This window comes from Ochotona princeps, chromosome 15 (assembly GCF_030435755.1).
Source record: "Ochotona princeps isolate mOchPri1 chromosome 15, mOchPri1.hap1, whole genome shotgun sequence".
NCBI classification, from domain to species: Eukaryota; Metazoa; Chordata; class Mammalia; order Lagomorpha; family Ochotonidae; genus Ochotona; species Ochotona princeps.
The window spans coordinates 23434597-23449994 of NC_080846.1; the positions used below are offsets into that span (position 1 = coordinate 23434597).

Consider the following 15398-nt stretch of genomic DNA (forward strand, 5'->3'; position numbering starts at 1 on the left):
CAAAGAATGACAGAGAGAGATAAATCTTTCATCTGCTGATTCATACCCCAATTGACCACAACATCCAGAGCTAAGCCAGTCTGAAGTCAGGAGCCACTTCTGAGTCTCCCAAGTGGGCGCAAGATTCCAAGGACTTAAGTCCATTCTCTGCTGTTTTTCCTGTCCAAAAGCAGGAAGCTGGGGGGGTGGGTGGGTGGGTGGGTGGGTGTGTGTGTGTGTGTGTGTGTGTGTGTGTGTGTGTGTGTGTTTGTTTTAGCTTCTGGGTTTTTTTTTTTATTACTGGAAAGGCAGATTTACAGAAAGGAGAGACAGAAAGAAAGATCTTCCATCTGTGGGGTCACTCCTCAAATGGCCACAATAGCTGGAGGTGAGCTGATCAGAAGCCAGGATCCAGGAGCTTACACATGGGTACAAGGTCCCAAGGCTTTGTCCATGCTCTACTGCTTTTTCAAATTATAAGCAGGGACCTCGTTGGGAAGTAGAGTAAGCCAGGAGATGAACAGGCATTGATATAACATGCCCGCACTTGAGGGTGGAGGATTAGCCAGCTGAGCCATCATGTTGGCTCTGACAAAATGGATTTTGAAACAAAATATTTATCCTAAAGATTTCTAGTATCCATGTTGGTAACTGAGATTGCTAGAATACTTTGGGACTTGATGCTATTTTAATACTCTATATCTGATACAGATCTCAAAAAGATACGCTGAAACTCTCAATTTTGCTTTCTATTTTTCTTCTGTCTGTACATAATTTGACTATAAAATATCTATCCAGAAAAATCTGGTAGCTACTTAAACCTTGAGCACAAAATCTCTGAGTATAGTTCTCATTAATAAACAGTTGTTAGTTTCTTCCAGCTTATCATAAGTCCATGGTGTTATAATTCCCCTACAAAATAAAGATCACTTGAAAAAAACATTTTTGTTCTCAGAGCACTAACATGAACATAAAGCCATTCTGATAAAAGGGTTTTTATGATGCTCATGCATTTTCTCTGTTTTTATAGACACAAGATTGAGCTGATGACGGCATGGTAATTTATATCATACTCACGGAGCAGATCATTGCAGCCGAGATTTCCTTGAAAGATTCAATTACTTTTGTCTACATTTCAACACCACCAACAAAAGATGCACTGAAATCTTTTTTTTAGGCAGAAACAAGTTTTGCTACAAAGATTCTCTTTAGATTCTTGAAGGTCATTTGTACTCATCAGTATGTGATTTCACACAGATAAACACTGTCTCAAGATACAAGCACATCAGTGGTGTGTGTGTGTGTGTGTGTGTGTGTCAAATTTAAAAGTTTTCACTATATGACTGCAAAGACAACATCTGAAAGCTAGTACCCTTAGAAATACTCTTTCTTTCACAGGAAGACATATGGTGTACTGTGAACAGAATGCGCGAGCTGACCTCATACGCGCTGATCCCCAGTCCGGTACAAATGTCTACTGACCAGAGGCTTAGGACTACATATCACATACACAAACACACAGTTCATGTGTTACAGTGCTGATTCTCTTTAACTGGGATTTTAGGCTTTCAAAATTCTGTTCCAGTGTATGGTCATTGCATTCATAATCTAAGACATTACATTTCTTGTTCATGTGCTTAAAAAACAGGCAAACCCCATCAGAATCGGTATTAAGGTGCATGAAGGTGGGGCCATGTCTTTGACATTTCCTTCACCTATCACAGTGCCGTGCATAGAACAGATATCCAATAATAAATTATAAAATGCTGCAATGGTTGAACACATGAAAGAACGACAAGATTCTTTAGTCACTTTGTCTTGTTCATTCACTATCTCATACACTTCACCAGGCTCATCCTAAAAATAAATAAAATAATATCCACACTTTGATAAAAACAGAATTCTAATTCCTTTAAAAACAAACTGTTTACATCTGTCTTATAATCATCAGAAATTATTTCATTTCTACCACCAAAATATCTGAATCCAAGCTAGACTTACAGGAATAATTCCTGATGATACTGAACAAATGGAAGCTCCGCAGTGTAAGCGGCCAGTTACAGGAGCCAGAATTAAGTGAAAGTAGTGAACAGCTACAAAATCTCACTGTCACTCAAGATTCTCTGCAGAGTTCACCCAGCCCACAGGCTGTTTCGCAAAAACCAGACAACTGCCACAGAGAGAAAGCTTGAGTATTGGTGCTACTTAGTCAGTAATTAAATTCCATGCACATCCAGAAATTTACTTTTATGTACACTTTAATAATGAGGTTGTCTTCAAGGCTGTTGAAAGGTAGTGGAAGACTTCATTGCTCCACTAAAGTCTGCCAATTATTCCTTAACTTTGTAGTTTTGCTAGGATCAGTCATCCATCATATTGTGCTACTTTAACTGGTTACAAATTAAACAGGAAAAGTAATAAGGAAAGAAAACTAATTTTCCTAGACTACTCTAATCCTATCAAGCATGAAAATGCATTTAACTTAGAAAACTACTGAGAGATTAATACAGAATGTATGTGTTACTGCAAATATTGTCACGGCAGCTAAGTTCTCAGAAAACAGTTGCTTCAAAAGTTCAGGGGAATATCTTATTTTAAGAACAGCAATGTAGGGCCCGGCGGCGTGGCCTAGTGGCTAAAGTCCTCGTCTAGAAAGCCCCGGGATCCCATATGGACGCCGGTTCTAATCCCGGCAGCTCCACTTCCCATCCAGCTCCCTGCTTGTCGCCTGGGAAAGCAGCTGAGGACAGCCCAAATGCATTGGGACCCTGCACCCGCGTGGGAGACCTGGAAGAGGTTCCAGGTTCCCGGCATCGGATTGGCGCGCACCAGCCCGTTGCAGCTCACTTGGGGAGTGAATCATCGGATGGAAGATCTTCCTCTCTGTCTCTCCTCCTCTGTGTATATCTGGCTGTAATAAAATGAATAAAATCTTTAAAAAAAAAAACAGCAATGTAACAAAATTTAGATATTTATTCTTTCCCAATGGGGGGAAAAAAGAATTTTATTAACACAATTTCATTTAAAGTCATGTATGCTCCCTCTAGTGTATCAGTGAAGACCAATATCCAACTGGTAAACAATCTAAACTTCAGGTAACAGGAGAAGCATGAACACTGAAATATTTGTGTTGGAGCATCAAACTAAAAAGAACACTAGAAGATTCAGCAACTTAAAACTAAAGAAGTTAGATTTTATGTCAAGTTTAACTATTCATTGTTGTCATGAATTTTATCATTATCTGCACAGCTGTTCTTTTTTTAAGGATTTATTTATTTTTATTAGAAAGTCAGATATACAGAGAGGAGGAGAGACAGTGAGAAAGATCTTCCATCCGATGACTCACTCCCCAAGTGAGCCGCAACAGCCTAGTGTGTGCCGATCCAAAGCCAGGAGCCAGGAACCTCTTCCAGGTCTCCCACGCGGGTGCAGGGTCCCAATGCATTGGGCCGTCCTCAACTGCTTTCCCAGGCCACAAGCAGGGAGCTGGATAGGAAGTGGGGCTGCCGGGATTAGAACCGGCGCCCATATGGGATACTGGTGTTTTCAAGGAGAGGACTTTAGCTGCTAGGCCACGGCGCCGGGCCCTGCACAGCTGTTCTTAAGAAATGCTTTCTTTGGGGTCCAGCAGCGTGGTGTAGTGGGTTATGCTTATGACTCTAGCATCCTACATATGCGGGTGTTTATTTGAGTGCTGTCCGCTCCGCTTTATTGCAGCTACAGGTTAATGTGCTGGGAAGGCAAGAGAAAACTGTCCAGATGTGTCTGGGTCGCTTCTACCCACAAGAGAGACCTGGATGGAATTACAGGCTCCTGGCTTTGCTCTGACCCAGCCCCAGTCATTGCTGTGACCATTTCAGGGTGAATGAGCAGATGGAAAACCAATCAATCTCTCCCTCCCTCTCTCGCTCCTTTGCTTTCTCTTTCCCTCTCTCCCCCTACCCTTTCTATCTCCATTTCTCTTTCCCTCTCTAGTCCTCTCTTTGCAAGCTTGCTTTCTAAATACATATTTTTTTCAATAAAAGTCCAAATATATCAAATATTTTTATCAAGATTTATTTATTTTTAATACAAAGTCAGATATACATAGAGGAGAGACAGAGAGGAAGATCTTCTGTCCGATGATTCACTCCCTAAGTGACCACAACAGCCTAGTGCTGCACCAATCCAAAGCCAGGAGCCGGGAACTTCCTCCAGGTCTCTCCCACGCGGGTGCAGGGTCCCAAGGCTTTGGGCCGTCCTCGACTGCTTTCCCAAGCCACAAGCAGGGAGCTGCCGGGATGGGAAGTGGAGCTGCCGGGATTAGACCTGGCACCCAAATGGGATCCTGGTGCGTTCAAATCGAGGGCTTTAGCTGCTAGGCCACGGCACCAGGCCCATCAAACGTTTTTTAAAAGTACAAACACCACATTCCAAGTGTACACATGCACACACACACATTTTAATCCTCAAAAGAATCCACCAAGTTAGCTGATTCTATTGCCCGTGATTAGTGGTGAAAAAACTGAGGCTAAGAAAGGTTAACTATTGCAGATTTTTTTTTGCTTGTACCTGGTAAGGGACAGGTTCCAGCCCTAGTCACCTAATTCCACCTTCCCTTGTAATTAGCTATCTAGACATTTCTGACAATAGCTCTTAGGTGCTAAATATATAACTAAGCTGTCAGATCACTCAGTATCTAGAGGTGTAGCTAGTTATGTTAAAAGTTTTAGCCGACTGAAACTTCTAGGTTCTTAAATTCCTTAAGGAGGTGATAGAAACAAGAGACAAATTTGCAACTGTAGCACCAACCACTACAGAGCAGCCTAGGTGTTTGTGAGAAAGTTGGGCCATGATTGTGGATATTTGGTAGGCAAGTTTCGGACACAGAAGTGGAAAGAAGTGGGACCCTCTCACCAAAAGAGAAGCTGTTCCATGTTTTACTCATAATTACTACCTAAACTTCAGCTGTTCAAAAATTGTTTCTTTTTTTTAAAAAATTAATTTTATTTTGATTGGAAAGTCAGATATACAGAGAGAAGGAGAGACAGAGACAAAAATCTTCTGTCTTCTGGTTCCCTTCCCAAAATGGCCACAACAGCTAGAGTTGAGCCTATCCGAAGCTAGGAGCAGGAGCTTCTTCTGAGACTCCCACGTGGGTGAGGGGTCCCAAGGCTTGGGGCCTTGCTCACCTCCTTTCCCAGGCCACAAGCAGAGAACTGGAAGGGAAATGGAGCAGCTGGGACATGAACCAGTGCCCATATGGGATCCCGGGGCATGCAAGGCAAGAACTTTAGGTAGGCTACCACACCAGGTACAGCGAAATATTTTTTGAACTATTAAAGATGATATATCTGTCAGAAAAGGCTGAAGTAGTTCTGATGTGTCTAAAAAATGTGTTTCGGGATTTCGTGAGCCATCAGGTTTTGTATGATTTGAAGACACTACTTAATCCTATAAAATAAAGCCATAATCAGTGATTTTTCTTTACAAAAGTGGTTATAGCCACAAATCATAAGTTATTTATATGCTACTATTACTCAGCATTACTACTCACAGAACACATATATGTTTCTAGATATACTTTAATTTGCACATTTTATAATAGGAAACATCTCTCCCAATCTGTGAGGCAGAAAATGGCAATTCACATATACCCCTTTCCTCCTAACTCACATATAGCACACACCTGGCAGAAAGTCAGCTGGATTAGAGAATTGAGTGAGGCTATGCTTATAAATCCATTTTAAATGAAAACCAAGCTTATCTATAGAAAATGAATGAAGTTACAACAGAAACAATAAAATGAAAATGTGTGAAATTGTATGCAATTAAAATGATTACTCTTCACTGGAGTGTCAAGATTGTAGAAATTCAGAAAATTACAACAAAGCACCATAATTTTAACTACAGACGATCTTAAAGTTTCCTCAGGGCTTTGCCAACTGAAGTGTCTGTTAGTTAACAGTTATTAAGAGAGCTGTGAACTCTTTACCAAGAGCTATGAGTGACCTTCCTGTAGTCCCTTCTCACAGTCATCCACTGCTGCGTCTCATGAACCCAAGCATTCTCTCTTCCCATGCAGGTACCTTTACCTAGTGTCTTAATCATTAGGGCAAATGTTTGTCCTAAACTTATGTTATTCCATTTTCCATGGAGTTCACTCATAAGTTCTGCGCAAGAGCTGCATTAATCCGCACAACCAACCACTCCATGGAAACGAGTGTTATCTTTTATTTACACATTATTTAAAAAGATAGAGACACTAGGTCATTTGGACAAGGCCACAGAACTTGAGGCAAAGCAAAAGTTGGGCATCAATGTAGAATGATCAGCCAGGCAAAGAATAGAGAAACCAAGAATCCAGAGTGTAAAGAGGCAAGGAGATTCTAAGATCTTCACATATTCTGGTTTTTAAAATTGTTGGTCATTTGTGAGGCACAGAGAGAAACAACTGGGGGTTAGAGGAACAGTGGGGAGAAAAAGAGGAGGATGCACTGGGAAAGGAGAGGACAGGGGGAAAGATACAGTTTCCATCTGCTGGTTCACCTGTCAAATATCCACAATGGTCAGAGCCAGACCAGGTGAAAGCCAGACAGCAGGAATTCAACCCAGATCTGCTATAATGGCATTAGGGATCCAACTATTTGAGCTATTACCACTGTTTCACAGTGTCTACATTAGTAAGAAACTAGAATCAGCAGATAAGCCAGGACTCAAACCTAAGCACTCCAGCATGCGACAGAGGCATCCTAATAAACACCTTAACTGTTAGGATAAATATCCAAATGAAAATCTCACATTTTTTAGGACTGTGGTTAGTAACATCATTGCTAAGAGACAGGCTGAGAAGAATGCAAATAGTGTTGGTTAATTAAGAACCCATGAAAATGAATGGTAGAATCCATATCAAGACAAAACTGAAGAGGCAATTGGGGCAAATCTTTGAGTTTATTAGTCAGAGCTCCCAAGGGCTCACCATCATGACTGGGAGGTTTCCAGTAAGCTCAGTACTTGGATATGGAAATACAGAGATTGCAGGAATAGGCAGAGAATGAAGACAACCAGAGTTGACATGATGGACTACTTTGAGTAGATTTAAAATACTTGCAAAGATTTAATGGCTAATATTAAGAAAAATGATAGTACTACCTCCAACTCAGAGTTTATGATGCAACCGGACAACAGAAGAACAGGAAAACACCTGTGACTGAAAATGAATTGTGGGGACATGGCAAAATATGTATACCCAATTATTATTAGCCAAGTAGAATTAAAAAAAAAAGATGAGCTGATTATCCTACCTGTATGATTACATAGGCAAACCCATAAGAAATAAACACTCTTGAGCCTGGCGCAATAGTCTAGTGGGTAAATCCTTGCCTTGCATCCACCAGGATCCAATATGTGTCTAATTCTAATCCCGGCAGCTCCACTTCCCTTCCAGCCCCCTGCTTGTGGCCAGGGAAAACAGTTAAGGACGGCCCAAAACCTTGGGTCCCTACACTCCTGTGGGAGACCTGCACGAAGCTCCTCGCTTCAGACTGGCTCAGCTCCAACCATTGTGTCCACTTGGGGTGAATCAAAGGACGGAAGATCTTCCTCTCTGCCTCTCCTCCTCTCTGTATATCTGACTTTCCAATAAAAATTAAAATAAAGTACAAAAAATAAACTAAAATTGAAATGTCAATGAGGTGGTCACAGAAGGTGGTTAAGAACTTGCATTTACTTTTAACATATTGGTTACTCATTACTATGTCAATTAATTCCATAATGATGTAAATGTTTGCTGATGGTATGTTGGAGCTTTTAATTGATCGGGATGACACTCTGCTGGCTCTGTCTTCAGACCAGAGAGGGTATACCTAAGAAGCCGTTGAACTTGACTGGACAATAAGATGCTGGACTCTATGTTTGGTATATGCTTGCAATGGGGGAATCTCAACTGAACTTGAACTGTGGTTATGCAACAAGGTGGAGGAATCCACCATGGTGGGAGGGTTTGGGGAGGGTTGGGGAGAACCCAAGTACCTATGAAACTGTGTCACATAATACAATGTAATTAATGAATTAAAAAAAAAACAAGATGAAAGTTTATACTGCATTACAGCACTGCAAAAGAGAGAAAATATTTTGGTTAGGGGTAAGTTGGGCTCGGGGAAAGGTGGGTGCAAAATAGAACTGCCTTTTCTCTGGACACTAATAGCAGAGATCAATTGTGAGCCTCAGTTTATACAATTGTGATCTGGGATTCATCAGATATAAAGGGTAAAAGCATAGCTGGGGAAGCTGAAGCTGCTAATTGGCTCTAATGATCTGAATGCAAATTAGTCCCTGTGCTAAAAATTACATGCATATGTAACTGTGACTTTAAAAACTTGAAGAGTTCCATTTAACCCATTATTTTGTACCTTTTCCTTTATAAAACCAGTTAGGGTTGAGTTTTTTGTGTGTTTTTTTCACCTTTTTATTGCCATTCCTGCCTCATCCATCACGTGCTTTACAACCTTTGAAGGTCTTGTTAAGAAAATCCAAGGATTGCCCAAACAAAACTCAGACATTATTACAACGCGGGGGGGGGGGGGGGGGGGGCGGCAAGATACAAGCACAAGTTATGGACGGCTGAGTAACCTGAAAATTTCCAGCAAAATTTTCTACTCAAGAAGCCTTGGAACCAGCAAGAATAAAAATTTTAAATCACAAAGTGTGGCCATGAGCCATCAGTAATAAAAAGCAAGTAAGAACTCAATGGAAACAAAATGGTCAGGTTTCATTTTCTTCAACTAAAAGTGGAGTGGCTGCCAGGATTAACAGGGATAGTTAATGACAAAAGGCCTTAAAGAATGGTTGGTACACATCAAAGACTTAATTTTGCATCCACTGATTCCTTCACCCATCACAAAAGTGCTAACTTCTATTTTCAGTTCCTATTCTTTCACTTTATTCTTCTCTTCCTTTTTGTATGTTTCTTTTTGCCATGTGCGTATCCTTTCTTTCCCTTCTCTACTCTCTTCTTCTTATGCATCCTAGCAACACACGGGTGAACACTTCCTCTGGGAACTTGCAGAAAGAGCAGACAGACCCTGACCCTCACCACTACCTACCACTGGAGCAGAGGGTGTTGAGAGCAGCAGCTGAGACACCACTTGGGATGCTGGCATTCCACATTAGAGTGCCTGCATTCAGGCCTTAGTTTCCTTTCCAAGTCCTGATTCTTGCTAACACACAAGCTGGGAGGGCAGCCGGTGATGCATCCACTGCTTGAGTCCCAGTCATCCACATGAGAAACCCCAATTGAGTTCTCAGCTAATGGCTTCACTATAGCTCAAAGTCAGTTGGAGCATGAAACACCAGAGGGAAGCTCTTTCTCTGTGCCTTTCAAATAAACGAAAACAAATAATCCCTTTAAAAATTAAAAATGAACAATGGTTCCTATTGCCTGTGCTCTCTAGGCAAACACAACTCCAGGCAGGCATCATCTAAAGAGCACTCTGTCACAGATGGCGGAGCATTTAAGACACCACCGTGCTAGTAACTTTGACAGGATACCTGAGCAGGAAACCACCAAAACCATCAGAGACAAACTAAATGCAATTTGTGTCTATTTTGTGCTTGAAATCTGACAACTGTGGTATTGAGGGAACAAGAAGCAAGCAGATTCAGCAGACCTAGGCCAGAGCCCATTTTATCCTCTAAATAACTGTGACCTTGGATAACTAAGTTCCCTGTAACTCACTTCTCTTGTACGTACAACGAGGCTATCTGGAGAAGTCAATGTGTCGCTAAACCTGATGCGGAGACCAGTGTCAGGAACACACTCAGTGTTAAGGTAGGATCCACCACTGCTACCATGATGATCACTGCATTTTTCAAGATACAATCCGAGCAAATTTTAGACTCATGAATACTGATCAGAATAATGGCATTATGCTTCATTCGTAGCTGGCTTTTCGGCTCCGCAGGGACCTTCCTCACACTCTCCTTTTGGTTTCACATGTTTCCACCTCACAGACAAAGGATCTCAGGATTCTTTAAATACCTGTTCCACTCTGCCATTCCCTGTGACGTTCATCAGTGACATTTACTCCACAAATGGGAAAGAAAAAAATTGCAAACAGCCAAAAAAAACAAAAGCTAGGAGGCAGGATCTTTTCTTCTCACCTTAACACTGCATGAGTCTTCTCTTTTTTCACCCATTTCTGTTCTCTCCACCTCATTCTTACTGTCACTGCCTCCATCACTTCTCATTTGGAGAACTGCAATAATTAATTAATGTTCACCCTGTATTTAGGGTCTCATCCTTCATGGACATTCTCCATTTAATAATCTAATGTGGGGCCCAGCACAGCAGCCTAGTGGGTAAGGTCCTCACCTTGCATGCACCGGGATCCCATATGGGTGCCGGTTCTAATCCTGGTGGTCCCACGTCCCATTCAGTTCCGTGCTTGCGGCCTGGGAAAGCAGTTGAGGAGGCCCAAGGCCTTGGAACCCTGTGCCCCTTGGGAGACCCAGAGTAAACTCCAGGCTCCAGGCTCCAGGCTCCTGGCTTCAGTTCGGCACAGCTCCAGCCATTGCAGCCACTTGGGGAGTGAAACAACAGAGATTTTCCTCTCTGTCTCCTCTTCTCTCTATATATCTGCCTTTCCAATAAAAATAAATAAATCTTTAAAAAAAATAGTCTACTGTGTCTCTCTCCTCCATGGGCTCCCCTTGGGTGGCCCTGACAGATGGTGGCAGTCATGATTCCACTGAATCCATGCAGCCTTGTCCCTTTGCAACAATGCTCATCCTAGTCTTCATTGCTGCTTTCAGACTTCACACTTGCTTATAAATTGCATGAGCATGCACTGTGTCTTTCATCCTTTTTTTCCCCCCAATAATCCCTCAAAATACCAAACCTATGACAAATTCTCAATAAATACACACCCGGTAAACCAACAGAAACCCCTTCATTTAAACATGGAGAGACCAGGGTACAGCCCTGCCTGCTTACACCTGATTTTAGCCAAAAAGGCCGAGAAACGCTAGCCCTGCCTGTAAATAGAACTACCTCAGTGGACATATTCATGGAAAACTGCATTCTTTGGGACAAAATTCAATCTGACTCAAGGTCAGGACTCTCCGATCTTACATGAAATTCTCAGTCGTGTTTTGGTATCTCAATTACAGAAAGATCTTCATCAAGAAGGGTTATTGTCAGGGTGAACCTGTGTCTTTGCACATAGTAATCTTGGCCTTAACTGTTTTCCTATTGTGAATAGCAACAGTGTCTACATCACTTCAGGAGAAATCCTGTGGCAGGTTCCTGGTGTCGCAGTCACAATGCCTATGTCCAAACAGGAGTGCCCAGGGCCCATCCAGATTCTGTTCCCAGTTTCACCTTCTTTCTGGTGCAGATCTAGGGGGATACCAAGTGATGGTACATGGGGCTCTGCCATGCACATGGGATCCCTGGATTAAGTGCTCCTGGCATTGGCCAGATCCAAGCCAGTTACTGCAGGCATTTGTAGAGTGAACCAGAGGATGGAAGTGTCCATTTTCTCCGTGAGTCTCTTTGTGAGTATGTATGTGTATGTGAAAAGCCATCTCCGTTTAGATAACACAACACATTGTAGAGTAAATACAGATGCTATCTAAGCTTATATCTTCCAGCTTTAGTTGTTTCAACTTCTCTAAAATTTTTTCTTCCACCTGCAAAATGGGCATCTACTTAGGAAGACTCAACGACATGACGCATGCAAGTCATTTGCATACTGAGACACACACAACTATGTTAGCTTCTCAAATCATCAAAAACAGAGAAACTGATCATTCCAGCTCACACATATTTGTGAAGAAAAAAAAACTAAAGTTACTGTTATCTCTCTTAACACATTCTGGCAAACAAATTAGTCTAAGATTTTTCAATCAAACCATACATGAATGCCTTTTGTGTAGTATCAGAATAAACAGGGAAAGAATGACACTATCATGTCCACATGTGAGGATGCAGTACAGTGTGCCTCTCTACTTCCAGATCAAAGATGGACTACTAATGAAACCATTAGCTGCATCTTGACAATAGGATGCTGGACTCTACCATTGTCCATGCCAGCAATGATGCACATGTGATTGTTTCTGAAGGGCTATATTATATAATAATATAGGGGAATGCAGTGGGGGAGTGGGGGCAGGGGAAATCCCAGGGCCTATGGAACTATATCATAGAATGATGATAATAATTTAAAAAGAAATTAAAATAAAATTTAAAAGAAAAAAATACGTGCCAAAAAAGGGTAGAAAAAAATGAAAAACAGCAGGTAAAAGGGAGCCTGCTTGACATGTATATTTTGTTAATAATTTAACTGAGACCACTTGGTGCTTCTGCCAACAGGGACCTGAGAGCCACACCTCCCACTGCTGTACTACAACATTTTCCAGCCACAAGGAATAATGTGCTATGTGAGAAATTGCCTCTCTCCAACTCTAACAATTACATCAAGCATATCATTGAGGATCTATAATTTGTACAGGAAGGCAAGAGTAGAAAATGAGCCTATTACTCTCCAGAATCATCTTAGGATAAATGATATGTTTCTTTTAGAAAACTCAGAATAAGAATACTCAAGAATAAAGAATGGAGGAAAGAAATGTCTTTGAACATAAAAGGCAGCTTGAAATATTACTATTTAACAGAATTGACACCAACTGGAATGAATAACAACGGAGAAGTTCCAAGAAGCAAACGGTTTCTAAAAATGTGAATGGATTTTTAAAAAAGTTGAAAATTTCACAAAGTAAAAACTAAGTCTTAAAATGAATGCTTGCCCAGTGATTATACTAATCTAAAATTGCTTGTACAGAAAGGAAAAGCAGAAAGCAACTGAAAAATGGAAGAAAAAAAGCAGAATATTGGGCAGACAGAATATTTTTAAATATCCTCTAAAATGTTATTCCTGTCAATTCTTGTCTCTAAGTTAATCACCCTTTAAACGGAGGCAGCTGTGCTGTAACAGAGACAGCACAGCAAAGCAAGAAACATAAACTGCTGCCTACTTTGGATTTTCATGTGAACCTGCTTTTTTAAAAGATCATGTAAATCTTAATACTCCCTTAAAAATTATATTTTTCCCTGGACTCTAAAGATGTGCCTTACACATCACAACTCCTGGGGTAGCTCAGCAGGTTGATCTTGAGCCGGAATCTCCGCATCCCATGTGAGCACTAGTTCTAGTCCTAAATGCTCCACCTCTGCTCCATGTCCCAGCTTACAGACTGGGAAACCACCGCCCCTCCACATGGGAGACCTGGAAGAAGCACCCGACTCCAGATCCGCTCAGCTCTGGCCAATGCAGCCATTTGGGGAGTGTACCAGCAGGTGGAAACGCTGTATCTCTTTTTCTAATACTTCTTTTACGTTTTTTAAAGGGAAAAAAAATAAGTATCACAACTTGATAACACATTCTACAATTAGCCTGGTGAATTCGACCCGCTGAGATCAAACCTCAGAAGCATATACAGGGAATCTTCAAAGAGATTTAGAATTCATAAGCTGAAAAAACCCATGGTCCTTTTGCAGTGAAAATGCTTAAAGTGCCACACATAAACTCACAGATGCTACAACACAGTAGAATTGGCAGTGCACAGATTTAGAGTCAGAGAGAGGCCAACTTGCTCCTACTTGCCTTGATGCTAGTTCTCCATGGCACCAGTAGAGGATGCAGGAGAGCCGGAATATTCTGGGGTCTTTGAAAAAGACCTAAGTTGGGCCCACTGAATACATCATTCTTTCTTTACCTTCAGGAGTTACTGACGATAGAAACAATCTACAACAAAGGCTTTGAAAAGAACAAAATCAGGGCTTGATGAAGGATGTGCCTGGTCCTCAGCGAGGAAAACAGCACCAGGACTGATGGTATGGTCTGCAGTCAGACCTGTGCCATGACCAGATCACATGCATCCAGGCAGGTGGTCTGCGGCAAGGCAAGACTTGTGCCCAAAGCTCAAGCAAGGAGAGACATCTGAAAAGGGCAGAAGAACCAGGAGAAAGTCGCTGGGTCTGTTAGCTGCCTTTTCTCCAACCCTCTGGGTCTCACTGTCTCCAACAGAGGATTGGTTACCACATGGGAGCAAAAAGAATGCTGAAAAGCTATGTCTTTATATGAGAGAAGATAGAGTTGAATAAAACTGATCTTGTTATTTTGCATGAAAAAATTACTAGGAGATTCAAGGGCCACATGGGACTCAGGAGAAAAAGTTACAAATGTGACTCTAAATTTGAAATCCTCCATTGCACTACATATCCAATCTACAAAAACTTGATGGATAGGCATGTTTGTTATCAAAGTTAACATCAGAAACACAGTTTGATTCAACATAGAGCAAAATTTACTTCCACTCCTACCTTACTAGGAAAATTCTAATTCTTTACTAAAAAAGGAAAAATTGGAGAAAGGAGGTAGCTAAATATACAAAGGACTTCCTACACCTCCCTCTACCATAACCCATGCTTTATTCAATTCTCACAATAATCTTAAAGCATAGATACTATTATCCAAGTTCACAGAGTTAAATGAAATTGTACAAAGAAATATAGCTAACAATGGCAGAACTGAGACTGAGTCCCAGCCACATCTGAATCAGAGAGTTAAGAATGGAATCAGGGATATGATGGATACTAAGAACATGCAAGTCCCTAACTAATATCTCATAATACCTAAGAAACTAAGTTTCTGGGATATAGGAGGAATATATAGATATTGGGAGGTAAGATTATTTCTATTTTCAAGGTTTAGCATTTGCTGCATCCTCTGTGTAGGTATTTAGCCTATATAAATACAAGATATTATAACTGATATTCTAGCAGATTTTTTCTTTCAAGTGGACTGAAAATACGCTTAAGTGAATAATCTGAATTAATTTCTTAACTGAATATAAATTTTGATACAGAATCACTTTGGTAAGAAAACAATTTTAAGGATTTATTTATTTCAATTGAAAGTTGGGCTTACAGAGAAAGACAGGGAAAGACAGAGAAAAAGATCTTCCATCTGCTGGTTCACTCCCCAAGTGACTACAATGGTCAGGGCTGAACTGGTCCAAAGCTGAGAACCAAGAGCTTCTTGAAGATTTCCCACGTGGGTAAAAAGGCCCAATTCCTGCACCACCCTCTCCTGCTTTCCAAAACAGGAGCTGGGAGTAAGACTGGAAGTGGAGCAGCCAGGACAAAAACTGGTGCCCATATATGTCACAGGCAGAGGACCAGCCTGATATGCAGCCAAGCTGGTCCTGAAAATATTCTTCCCAAGTCTTATATAATAGAGGGTTTTTTTTATTATTTTATTTTGATAATCTTTACATAGTTGATTAGGGCACACAGGGTCAGGGACTACAGGATAGTGGGTAAAACTATTGTTTCCACATCACTAATATTTTTTTTTTCTGTATCTGGGGTAAATGGG

General features: G+C 41.1%; 1 protein-coding gene across 2 annotated transcripts in view; it reads right to left on the bottom strand.

Annotated features, from left to right (window-relative positions):
* GRIP1 (glutamate receptor interacting protein 1) overlaps positions 1-15398 on the bottom strand; it is a 606928-nt gene that overhangs the window by 424721 nt on the left and 166809 nt on the right. The window lies entirely within an intron of this gene.